The sequence below is a fragment of the Manacus candei genome, unplaced genomic scaffold, assembly GCF_025592945.1.
Source record: "Manacus candei isolate 608988 ecotype Guabito, Panama unplaced genomic scaffold, ASM2559294v1 h1tg000065l, whole genome shotgun sequence".
Lineage (NCBI taxonomy): Eukaryota > Metazoa > Chordata > Aves > Passeriformes > Pipridae > Manacus > Manacus candei.
Window position 1 is genome coordinate 2,417,206 of NW_026138113.1, and position 12,528 is coordinate 2,429,733.

Below are 12,528 nucleotides of genomic sequence, written 5' to 3' on the forward strand. Positions count from 1 at the left end.
CTTTTAAGTCATGAGTATTTTAAAAGACCACTTGCCTTTTGGATTTGAGACCATTCAAATTCCAATACTTTTAGTTGTGAGGTTGTTTATTTTTTTTCTGTTGTAAACCAACAAATCAATCCGTGTGTTTACACAATAGTCCTGTGTTACTTGTATGTTTCCAAGACCTGAAGTCCAAACAAAGACTGAGATGCTGGATAGATGTCCCAGGGAAACAGCTTACATGGGTTTTGAAGGATTTAATTAATGCCATTAAATCTTTGGGCTTTTTTAAATTATTATCATTTTTTACACAGACGGATTACTTAAAACCTTGATCTGCTTTGTTTTATTACCACAAAACATGCACAAAACACTATCATCATCTCTAAATGTGAGGTGTTTAGCCAGATGAGTTTCAGACAACCTGCTGTACAAACTGCACTTTGGGAAGTTCCATGGGGGAGATAGTTCCTGCAGAGAAATGGTTGGAGTGATCAGAGCTCCTCCATCAGGAACTGGGGAAACCTGTGCAAGGCTGGGTCAGGTAGAGCTTAGACCTGGCACACCAGCAGCCCCTTTCAGGTGGAATGGAGCACATCCACACTTCCATTTGCACATGCAGAGACCAATTTGCTTCTGTAGATGAATATCCAAATCTGGGCGATTATAACAGAGAAATGAGATCCCTTGTTACTGTCGTGTTCTTACCACAACAGTGATAAGCCAGGATGTGATTTCCTGACCATGGTTGAAACCGTGTTCCTGTGGCATTGCTCTTAAGAAATCCTTTCTGAATCATTTTCATTCTAAGGTATCCTGCAAACCTTGCTGACACCTCCTTAAACATGTCCACAGATAACTCACTGTTCCTTGTCAGATGATTCCCCCCATAAGTACATCTCTCTCGGGGCAGGATAGAAGCAACTATGTTCTGAAGTCACAGAATCACAGTCTGGGTTGGGTTGGAAGGAACATGATGATCTAGTCCAGCCCCTCTGCCATGGACAGGGACACCTTCCACTAGACCAGGTTGCTCCAAGCCCCATGCAGCCTGGCCTTGGACACTTCCAGGGATGGGGCAGCCACAGCTTCTCTGGACAACCTGTGCCAGGGCCTCACCACCCTCATCACCACCACACTTGGTGTGCTCAAAAGCTGCAGAGTTACTCTGGTAATTCCAGATACTTTCCCATCAGATGCAACTGAAGGAGAGAGAGTAGCTGCCAGGGAATTGTGACTACATAGTGTGAAAACCCTCCAGGTCAGTTGGAAAGTGATGTGTCACACACTTTCTGCTCTGATGTGTGAGCCAGGAAGAATGCAAAGATAAAGATCAGTGGCAAAGTGTGGTTAGGTGGATCGATAAACCACAGGATGTTTCAGATTCTGGAGCAGTAAGAAACAGTGGGAGGCATTGGAAGGTGTGTATTTGCACAGAGACCAGCACCTGGGGACTGCTCATGTGCCTCAACACAGGTATGAAACCGAGAAGTAGGAAACAGTAGCAGGAAGCCCCAAATTGAATTGGCAGTGCCACAGAAAAAGTGAGGAAGGAAAGGAAATGAGGCCCCAGCACATCCCTAAACTTGCTGTGCAGGAAATGGCTGTCTGCTGAGGCTTTGCCCTTTGCTGTGTGGGATGACTGAAATGAAAAAGGCTCTTACCCTAAAATACTATATCCCTTCCCTCTTCCATGTTCCTATATTAGCTCTGACTGATGTTTTAACTTCGAACAGATGTCTCTAACGGGGAATAAATGGTGATTCATTTCTGCATTGGCCAGGTTCATGTTCTGGCTGTAGATGGAAGGACACACGTTGCTTCCCGTGAAGGTATCAGAGACTCAGTCTGTGACTCATTAAATCGAGGGTGGCCAATGCCCAGGTTCAATACATGTAACCATTGTATTCCCTGAAAGTTACCAGCCCTTCCAGGGAGGGGGAAACCATGCTGGGATGTTCTTTGGCTTTGTGAGAGGTGACTGGTACCCAGGAGCATTTACACCTGCCAGCCTTTGCTAGGCTGCCCATGCTCAGGGGAACAGGTGACAGTTCAAAGGAGAGGCTCTGAAATTTTGTGACTTTCACTGTAAGTTTAAGAGAATATAATTTTAGAGTAAAAGAGTCGCTGCCTCTGCATTCAACTGGATTCAGAATGACACTGACACAGCCACAAAAGGCCCAGAGCTGTTGGAGTGTGGCCTGTGATGTGGTTGATTCATAGCAGCTGAACTGAGGAATTTAATCTCTAAGAGCTCTTTAGTGAAACCAAAACTTACCAGAACAGAAATCTCCCAGCCCTTTTAAGCAGAGTCCTGGTTAAACTGCTCAGTAGTTTGTGAATTGAGGTGATTGTACTAATTGGATGTTGGACAGAGGCTGATTGAGTTCACGTCTCATGGCTGGAAATCACAAGAAGTGAAAGCTTAATTCACCATGCCATTACAGCAGCACCTCCTGTTTCAGGAGCCACTGGCCTTTGTTCATGCCAGACTCAAATTCATGTCTGAACAGACAGTGCTTGCAACAGCCTGAGATCCAGATGCTTCTTTCAAGGCCAAGATGATGGAGGATCTGGGCTTTGATATGTGTGAGCTGAGCAGTTCTACTTGGTGTGAGAGCAGAGACTGTCATATGTGTCCTCTGAACAAGTGTCTTGTACTGGAAGGGACCGAGGCAGAGGTGGGGAGTGTTCTCTGATCACTTCTCCAATACAGCACCCTGGCCACCCAGATCACAGGATGTAACATTCTTGTTCTCTGCTTCAGCTCCTCTGACCAAGGGGCTCCCTCCAGCTGGGGCTTCAGCACAAGTGTCTGCTCACAGTGACCAAAGTTGTGCACCTGAGACATCTCCAGGAGCTGCCCTTCTCTAGGAAACTCTAAGATTATACTGATCTGAACCCTAACAGCCCCAGTCTATTGGTAACAGTGGACAAGAGCCCTCTTCCAAATGGTCTGTTGGAGCTGTGCAGCCAGCCTGGAACCAGGGTGCTGGGACTGACCATCTGCATGGCCACAGGCAGCCAAAACCTGAGTCATTGCCTCCTCCTGAGGACTCCCTCAGAGAGCATTTGCCATCCAGGCTCTGCCTGCACCCATCAGGTGCCAGATGGCTTAAAATGGTGTGTGTGCTCCTGCAGAGGCTTTTAAACACCCTTCTCAGCCTCACACGTGGCACCTGTGGGGTGAGTGGGAAATAACAAATTACAAAGAACCTGGTTTCAAGTCTGTCACCTTTTGTTGTTGGTCCTGACCACAAGGAAATCAGTTCTGAGAGAAATCTGCTTTAAAAGATGAGTTCGTTAATAAGTTTTCACTTTATTTGCTGAATTATTTTTCTGTGAATTAAAAAGAGACAATAAGGTTTTATTTGTGCGTTTCGTTATTGTGGGTTTTTTAATTTTTTTAATCCACCTTTCCTTGGTACTAACTCTTTCAGCCGAAGAAATCCACAGTGATTTTCCCTAGTGCTTTTCATGCCTCCTCACTTTGTTGACTATTTTGTTTATTGGATTTGTTATTTAAAATCTGTTTCCTTATGGCTTTCTCTTTAATTTCCTCTTCTTTATTAGGGCTGCACAAAGGTAAGCTGAGTCCCAAAGCTATTCTCTCCTAAGTTCTGGTATTTTATATATATAAAACTTCAGGGCTGATGGCAACAATACCTGGGATTATTTATGGGTTTTCATAAAAAAGAAAGGGGAAAATACAGAATCGCATGGCTCCTCTCTTCCTTCCCCATTTCCCAACCCCCTCCCCACAGAGGAGTTTAATGTTAAATGATAAATGTGGAAATTAGAGACCGTCGAGAAAATCCAATTTGGTGAGGAGTTTTAAAAATCCCATAATAAACGCCGAGTGAAATGTATGATTTAATGCGGGGCGCCAATGGCTGCTATTATGTGCTATTAGCAAATCGGGGTTGAGAGTGAATCTTTATCACGGGGCGCGCGCGGGCCGGGGCCGCCTTCGCTGCTGCTATTGATTTGTAGCCGCTTGTCATAATGACATGGGGAAGCAATGAATGGAAGATGTGCTTTTGATAGGATTGAAGCGGTGCAAAGGGGGGGAGAAAAAATTCAGCAAGTTTTCTATCTCTTCTGCCTGATTAGATTTTTTTCTTCTTTTAAGAGCTTTCACATTCCAATAAAAATGCTAAATCAGCTCTGAAGCAGAATTGTTAGGGAGTAAATAGCCAGTCACATTTAAAGGAGGAAAAGATCTGACTTTACAGCTCTGGCTTCACAGTAGCCGATGAGTCCAAAGAATAATTCTGGCTCCACAGAAATGACAGTAGTGGGTGGTGTGAGGGTGGCTGGGAGCTGGTCACCTGCACTCGTGGCTCTGCAGGCAGTGGGCACAGACGTCTCTGTGGGATGCACAGGAATTAAATCCCCAGTGTCAATGTTTAAGGAGAGGAAGGTGTGTTTCATGATCTCGGAAACAAAAGTGCTGGAAATGAAAAAAACCAAAACAGCTTTTGCCTTATAGCAACAAATAATAAAGGACTCCTTTACATCTGGAAAGGAAGTTGTCACTTTAATGATAGGCGTTTCTCATCAGAAACCCAATCCAGGTTTGATGGAAAGGAGTGCAATCGCTGTGCTGTTTGAGGAACGCAGCATGCCTGTGCTGAGGGCTTTTCTGGGACTCGGGCTCTTAGGAACCAAAAACAGGCTCCTACCTAGGCATGGATCTCACGCCTGTAGGGAATGAGACAAAACCCAAGTGTGCTCAGGAGTGGGTCTGCGTGTAGTGCTCACATGTGGCTTTGCCTTTCTGATTAGTAGATCCATGTGCCTTTATCTTCCTGCTTCCCAATCATTCTGCCTTCCCTGTCAAGGGGGGACCTGCCTGCACCCCGAGGAGCAGAACTCCACTTTGAGCTCCTTTGCACCAAAGTCTGCACACATCTTCTCTCTTTACTATTATAATTATTGTTGTTGTTATTATTATTACTTTGGCTGGCCAGGCTGAAGGGCTGTGAGCTTAATAAGGGTTGGGCTTCTGATATTTGGGTCCTATCATTTGGCCTGACCTGCCTCAGCTGCTCTTACCTATGGAAACACTCATGGAGTAGCTGAGAGAACCTGGTTTCCAGGGCTCACTGTCAGAGTATAAAATGGCAGATTAGAAATCAATGCAGAGAGTCCAAGTGCCCACTTCATCACTCAGGAGAAAGAAATACAGTATTCCTAGTCTGAGCCTTGCACTCATTAAAATCACATCCTTTAAAACACCCTTTGAATTAAAACAATGATCAGTGGAGATGGGGAGAATTTCATGCAGAGGAAATTTTCCAGAGGCAGGCAGGCTGATGGCAGGGTGCAGGTTTGATGTGGTGTAGGTTTGATGTGGTGTTCACCATACCACCCAGTGGTCTTACTGGGCACACATACCTGGTGTGTGCAGCTTCTGTCCTGCTGGAGGTGGCTACACACCTGCCTCAGAAATTCAGTGCAAACCTTTGATGTGTCATATGCTGCTTTTTGCTGCAGACAAAACAGAGGGGATTAGCACCCAACCTGTTCCTGCTCAAGAGCGTTTGTTGACTATGAATCACACAGGGTCGGACACTTCAGGAATCCATCTCACCCCTCAAGCCATTCCAGCACACTCCTACAAACAGAACGGATTATTCCTACAGGCATGAACGAACCTGTGGGAGCCCTTTGCTAGGGGGATGTGCTATTTTGGGCCAGTCTTTTGTGCTGTTTCATAAGAAGATAACAACTCGATTCTCTACATTTATCTATGAAAGTAAAGTAGGCTGGAATCAACTTTGGGAAGCTTTTGGTGCTAATGTGATATTGCTTCTAGAAGGGTTGCTCATACTTCTGAACAGATGAGTCAGCAAAAGCACAGAGGCAGTGTGCCAAGCTCTGCTGTCCTGTCCTCTTGGCTCCTAGGCACAAATTTTATGATAGCAGCAGAGGAGGCTGATACAACAACAGCTTTCAAACGTGAAGAAGCTGCTGCCAAGGGGAAGGGAAAAGTTTGTTTTCTGTGTTTAACAATTAATGACTTAAATAGCAGCTGGATTAGATCAGCAGCCTGGAAACTGAAGTCCATGGACTCACAGGGTGCTTTTGAAAGCTCTCTGGTCAATCTGTCTGTAAGTGTTCGGTGTAACTGTTCATATTGTGAACTCTCTCATATGTAAGTTTTGATTGTCATCTTCAGGAACACAGTTGAACATTCACTGACACACTCCTGGGCAACCTGGTCTGATTAGACCTGCTCTGAGCAGGGGCTTGGACTGGTGACCCTTGGAGGTCCTTCCACCCTGAATCATTTCACGGTTCTGTGTTACCTGTTTCCTGGGAGCTCAGAGACACCTTTGTGTAAAGTGGCAGGGAAAGGCCAACTTTGGTCCCTCCTTGTCCCTGCTCATGTCAGGGGATGGGACTAGGTGACCTCTGAGAGTCCCTCCCAGCCAAACCATGCTGAGAGTCTGTGATCTGTGTTTTTTGCCCGAAGTACATGGGGGTTGTGTGGCCCATGGCATGACTCCAAGCCATTGGATGCAAGTTCTATCAACATCAGATGACTATTTAGGTCCCTGTATGCTGAGACATGAACAATTATGTTTCTTTGCTTTGTATTTCATGAATAAACCTGGACATAGAAACCCCTAAACCCACAGTGGCAAGGAGAAGCAATGGCATGGCAAACAGTAGCTTAATTTTGGTAAGACACTGTCAGGAGAGCGAAGCTGCGCATTTCCTGAGCTATTGTTTTCCCTCTGGCCCTCTTTCTTATGCTTTTCCTTGGTTGAAAAGGTAGGAGGAGAGAGCAGACTGTAACAGTAGCTTCTAAAACCATCTCTCTCCTTTCAGTGAGTGCAGGTGATCTATCTCTGCAGTCTCCTAAAAGCACATTGATCATTTTCAATTTGGAAGCTTTTCTGTAATAGCACTGTGTTTGTTATAGCAGACAGTTCAGGGGCATTTATTGTGTTAGTCTGTTGGAGGACCTGCAAGACTCTTTTCTGTCATGCTGAGGGTCCAAGGCTCTGTTCCCCCTGCATGTGCACGCCTCCACTCCCCAGCACCACTGGGGCTCTGGCTCCAGGTATGGCTGTCTGAGCCCCTGCTCTGAGCAATCAGAGTCCTCAGCAGAAATGAGAGCTCTGAGAGAATAGGAATATAGAAAATGAAATTAGGATAAATCAGGAGTTGACTTAATCATAATCTTTTTAACAAGATGCAGAAATATTCCTCTGCAGGCAGTTATGAGGCAGCAGATCCACTGCCAAATGTTCTTTCTAATTCTCTTATTAAAAAAGAAACATGTCTATCTGACATCCAAGAGCACAAGTGCCTTTGCAGCAACGCCATCCAAGGACTAACCAGGTGGTGTGGGAAGTAGTTGTGGCTTTTTCAGTTTCTTTTTCATTTCTGTTCTCACAATGCAAGCATTTAAATGTTGGTCTTTGCTGCAGACTCCCTCTTCAGAAACCAGGGATGCAGCTTCTGGTGCTGTTTAAACCTCAATAACTGATGATGTGTTCCAGCATTCCTCCCTTTCCCAGCCTTGAAATTTTTTCCTGCACCATCCTTGTGCCAGAATCAGAGCCAGACCAGAGGCAGTCTGGTGAGAGCTGGTGTGTGGTAACGTCCCATGGGAGGTGACAGGACGTCCCCCTCCTCCTCCTTGGAAGCTATCCAGCATATTAGGTCAGAGGCATGCTAAAGCACAGCCTGACAATGATCCAGGGTGCTCAGGTCCCACTGCTCTGGGATGGAGGGGTGGCAGGGTGGCTCACAGCTCTTTTCAGTGCTCTAGGCTCATGGTGTTGCAGCTGCCAGGCAGCGTGACAGCCACACATCCCATTAGCCAACACGGCTCCCACGTGCTGTGTGGGAGGCGATGGCTCTGTGGTTCATGTGCCAGGCGCTGTGCCAGCATCCCGGGGCAGTAGATCTGACCAGCCGGGCTGGAGAGACATATTCAGCAGTAGCCTTGCTTGCAGGCTGCCAGGATGGCAAATATTCCTTAAAGGAGTCCATTAAAGTAAAATAAACCCTCTTAGTGTACATAGGGAACATCTATAACAAAATATACGATGCACATGTGTCTATTTGCTGTATTTAAAACCTGAATTTGTGAGAGTGGCACAGCATCGCCTTTGTCTGAGGTGCACTCAGAGATGCTCAATGGGGACAGTGTGCTTGGGACAATCTGTTGTTTGCTGAAATATGTTCCTATTCTGAGTTAGGTGTCTAAAATACAGGACACAAAGCACTTGTTCTCCTGGGGATGTGATCCAGCTGGTCTGTGTAGCCTTTGGAACGTGCACTTTACGCTGCTGGAGAGGAGTCAGCCCTTCTAGTCATGACAACATGAGAGAGTTTTAGTTTTCAGAGGCTGTCTGTCTTTTGACCGCATTCCCAGAGCAGTTCTGTTCCACATCACCACAGCCCTTGCCTTGAGCAGCTGCTCTCTGAGCCTGAACAGCTCATTCTCCATTCTTGAGGTCCTGGCTCCAGCCATGGCCCACAAGCAGGCTCTGCATGTATGTGTGGGTAGGGGAGCTGTGCTCGGGAAGTTTGCAGTGGCTCAGACATGACCCCCTGAATGCCTGTGAGGGGACGCTACATTCTCTTGGCACCAGTCAAAATCTCTGGGCTCACCCAGAGCCAGATGTGCCATGGTGTTTGTTGTTACCCTACTCCTGGGGTTTTCTGGCCCAAGTGATGCCTGTTACCTGCCTGGCTAATGCTTGGCACCATACAGAGATCTGCAAAATGCTTATGGAGGAGCAGCAAGCACACCTTTAAATATCCCCTCTTTATGATTCGGTTTGTGAGTCTGACACTTGCTTGAGCACACGTATTTAATCCATGCTCAGCTGGAATTCCTCACCTCCATCCTGCAGGTCATAATGCCAGGAGGTGGGAATATGCCAATAAAATGTGCTGATAATTCTGATCCTGCAGTGTTCTCTCCAAGAAGTCTGTCTCTTTCTCATTCTCCATGTCCTCACAAAGAAGGTAAAGTGGGTGCTGCAGGACAAAATCCCACCAAAATGCCTTGGTAGAAGGAAGAGAGTTGGTCATGGAGAGGGATGTCAGGAGGTGTGAGTGCTGGAGGGTGCCTGGAGATGAGGGAAAAAACTGAAGGAGCAAAGGACCAAAGGGTAAATACAGACTTGAAGTGTGTGTCAGATCCAGGGGCAGTGAGTTGTGCCATGAACTGATGTGTTCTGATGGTCCCAAGGGGTTGAACTGGAAGGAGATGAGTTCAGCACCTAAATCTGCAACTGCAGTGATGGGGACAGGCTAAGAGCTGGGCTGTGTGTCCTGCAGACACTCATCAGTGCAATGGAGGCATGACCCTGGCCATCAGTAACCCCTAGTATGTGGCACTGTGTTCCACGATTTTAGGATTGCAGGAAGGAGAGAGGTAGAATAATAGTAAAATCACTGGGGTAAAGAAACCTTTTTAAAGGTGCAAAATGCCATGGTGTGCTAGTGTGGGGAGAGGTGAGAGCTGGGCTGCAGGAAGGGAGAAAGGAACAGTGAAGCTCAGCGGATGTTGTCTTGCTTTGGGATCATGATTAGAGACCCTTGCAGCACTCAGTCACTGGTGGAGCTGGTGCCAACAGCGGCAGCTCCAGCAGCATGGGAACAGCAGAATTTGGTTATTGTGCTCTATGGGAGGTACCACACTTTTCTGTAGAGACCCCTGAAGCTAACAGGCTCTGGGCTCAAGAGAGAGGAACCGCTCAAGCAATTCATCTGGAACTAATGGGGTTTGTGCCTTTGATAGGGCTGCGCTTCTACACCTTCTGTGTCAGCCTGGGAGTCTGGTGAGACCTGAACCTCACTGTGATCATTTCCACACAGGACAACAAAGGTTGTTATTTAACCCAAAATTTAGTCTGATATACCCTCCCTGGCAAATATAAGCTTGAATAATTACTGTATTTGAACAGTAAAAAAAAATCTGCCTTAATTACATCTCAGAGGATGAAAATCTCCCACCTTGCCTGAGTGCAGACTGAGCAGCTGGCAAAGGGAGGTTTCTCTCTGCGTACTAAATGGAATCTGTCTCAACCAACTCCAGATAGTTCTAGCTTGCTTATTCCTGTGTTGACTACTGTGGCCCCTCATAGGGACTTATCTGTGTCAGGAGGGAGGTAGCAGCCATGCTCCCTCAGTGTCTCTGTGCACACCCTCCCCCCTCATCAGACCCCGCAGTGCCAGCCTGAGGAATGGGATTGGTGGTTATGAGGTGTTTCAGGTGGGTCTAAGTCCTGGTGGCTTGCAGAGAGTGAATTCCAAAGGGTCGTGAATGCTTGGACCTCTTGGAAGTTTCATACACCTCACCAGGCTTGAAACTGTGGGGACAGCTATGGGGATCTGCTTGGACCAAAGCTGTAAACTCACCCTATGCTAAAAATAATTTCTGGCTCTGGGGTTGGCTTCTCAAAAATTTAAAATAATCTGGAGATTACTTTCATCTCCATTAGTAACAGAACAGCAATGTCCTCACGAGTGCTGTGACAGATGCCTGTTCTTTTGGAAAACAAGACCTGCCCATTTCCTGCAGGAAAAAAATGTCCATTTTAACTGTCAGTTACTGTTTCCCCCAGTGTTGCCAACAAAAAGTTATTCCTGTCCTCGGGGGCTGCCACCACATTGTTCCTCTTGTTCCTCTGAAAATCTTAGTTGTCCCTTGTAAATGTGCTGTGTCTATGATGAAGAGAGCTGCTGCTCTCCAAACGTGAGTCCAGATGCTCCAGAGGACTGTTGGGGACAGGGATGCTGGTCACTTTGTCTCTTTTGGGGAGGGGAGGTGAAGGAAGGGCTTTGCAGGGAGGGGAACTTCAGTGTGAATCCCAAACTCTAATTTTGTTGGAAATGAAAGACTAGCCGCAATAAAAAACTGAAGAGGGAAGTGCCTTGAACTCTCTGAAAATTCCTGAACTTCCTATTAATAGATCTGTGTTTAGAATAATGTGAAAAATTGAGTCTCTCCAAGCATTGAATCATGTGCATTCCCACGAGTGCTCAGCGTGTCTGCACTCACACAGCCCCATCCTACTCTGTCCCTCCCATGCTGGCTCCAGGCTCATGGTGCAGCAGGAACCTCCACGGGTTCTGCAGCATCTCAGCTGTGGAGATTCATCGCTGGCCTGGTGATTTTATAAAACATTTGCGTTCCCCATACTTTATTAGTCCCTGACAGACTCATTGTTTATAACATACTTCTCAGCAAGCTGTTTGCAACTCATCGCCCTGCTTGCTTTATAGTCTATAAATATTTAATTCTTTAATAAACTGCTTATATGTAATATCAAATGACTGATGTACTTCTCTCCCCTCTTCAGCAGTGCTACTATTTGCAAAACAATTCTTTTGGTGTTTTGAATAGCAATATGTTCTATAAATGCTTGAATTTCCTTTTCCTAAATAGCAATTTCTTCAGGGTATTTGGTGAATTGACAAGCAGTGCAATGGCTCCAGGAACTGCCCCTTCCTAAAGCTTCTAAAGGGCCACAGGCTGCAATCATGGGAGTGATATTTCTGGTAATATTTCCCACCTGTGCATGTCAGGAAGTGGTGGGAGCCTGGCTGCAGAGCCATTGGAGCACATTGGGCGCTGTGTGGAGAGGGGTGGGGGTGTCGTGCAATGAGCATCCTGACTCTGACCATGTGCTGCATCCCCACCTCCTCTGCCTCACCCACTGCATGCTCCACACTCATTTTCCCAGCACGGTCTCCTTCCTGCTCCTCTTCAGTAGCACTTGTGGAAAGAGTGACTCTGAGTAGGTTTGTCCTAGGCTTGGCTCCATCTTCCCTGGGGGGTTCTCTACCCTGGGAGCATACAGCAGGCTGCTGGATTCCTCTGGCAGTCCCCGCCTTTGGGCTCCTTCTGGCATTCCGGACCCTCTCCAACATGCAATGGGAACAGCAACCTTGAGGACTGCAGAAGTGTCAGCCAAGTGAGGGCATGGCTAGAGCTATTGATCTGCTCTGCAGCCTGCTCCACGTCTGGGTCAGAACACTCTCTGAGGCTGGCAGCCAGCTGTGGTCAGGGTTACAGGCTGCCCTAGCTGCACTGGGACCCATGGGCAGAGTGGACAGCCTTGCAGAGCTGGCAGGGAGGGCTGTCTGTCAGCATGGGCACAGGAAGGGACAGTGGCACTGCACTGCCACGTCTGTGCCTCCCAGCCTCAGTCATTGTCTTACCCTCCACCTTGGGGAGGTTTCTTCTCAGACTCTGCGCTTTTAATCTCTTCCCTAAGGCTCATGGCATGCCAAGGCACTGTTTGGGATTGGGCACCATGCTCTGCTGCCAGGGCAGAACCAGGTGGGGGAAGGATTCAGCACCTGGAATGATGACAAGGGCATGGTGCAGGCATTGCCTTTCTGTGGAGTTGCTTTGTGTTGGTTCCAGTTATTCTGTATTCCCAGGTTCCATTTGGTCTGAACAGACACCCTGGCACTGAGCTGCTTTGAGGCTGGAGACCAGAAAGATGGGGCAGGGCCAAGTGACACCTTTGGGGTTGCTGTTCCACAGGGTCCAGACCAGCC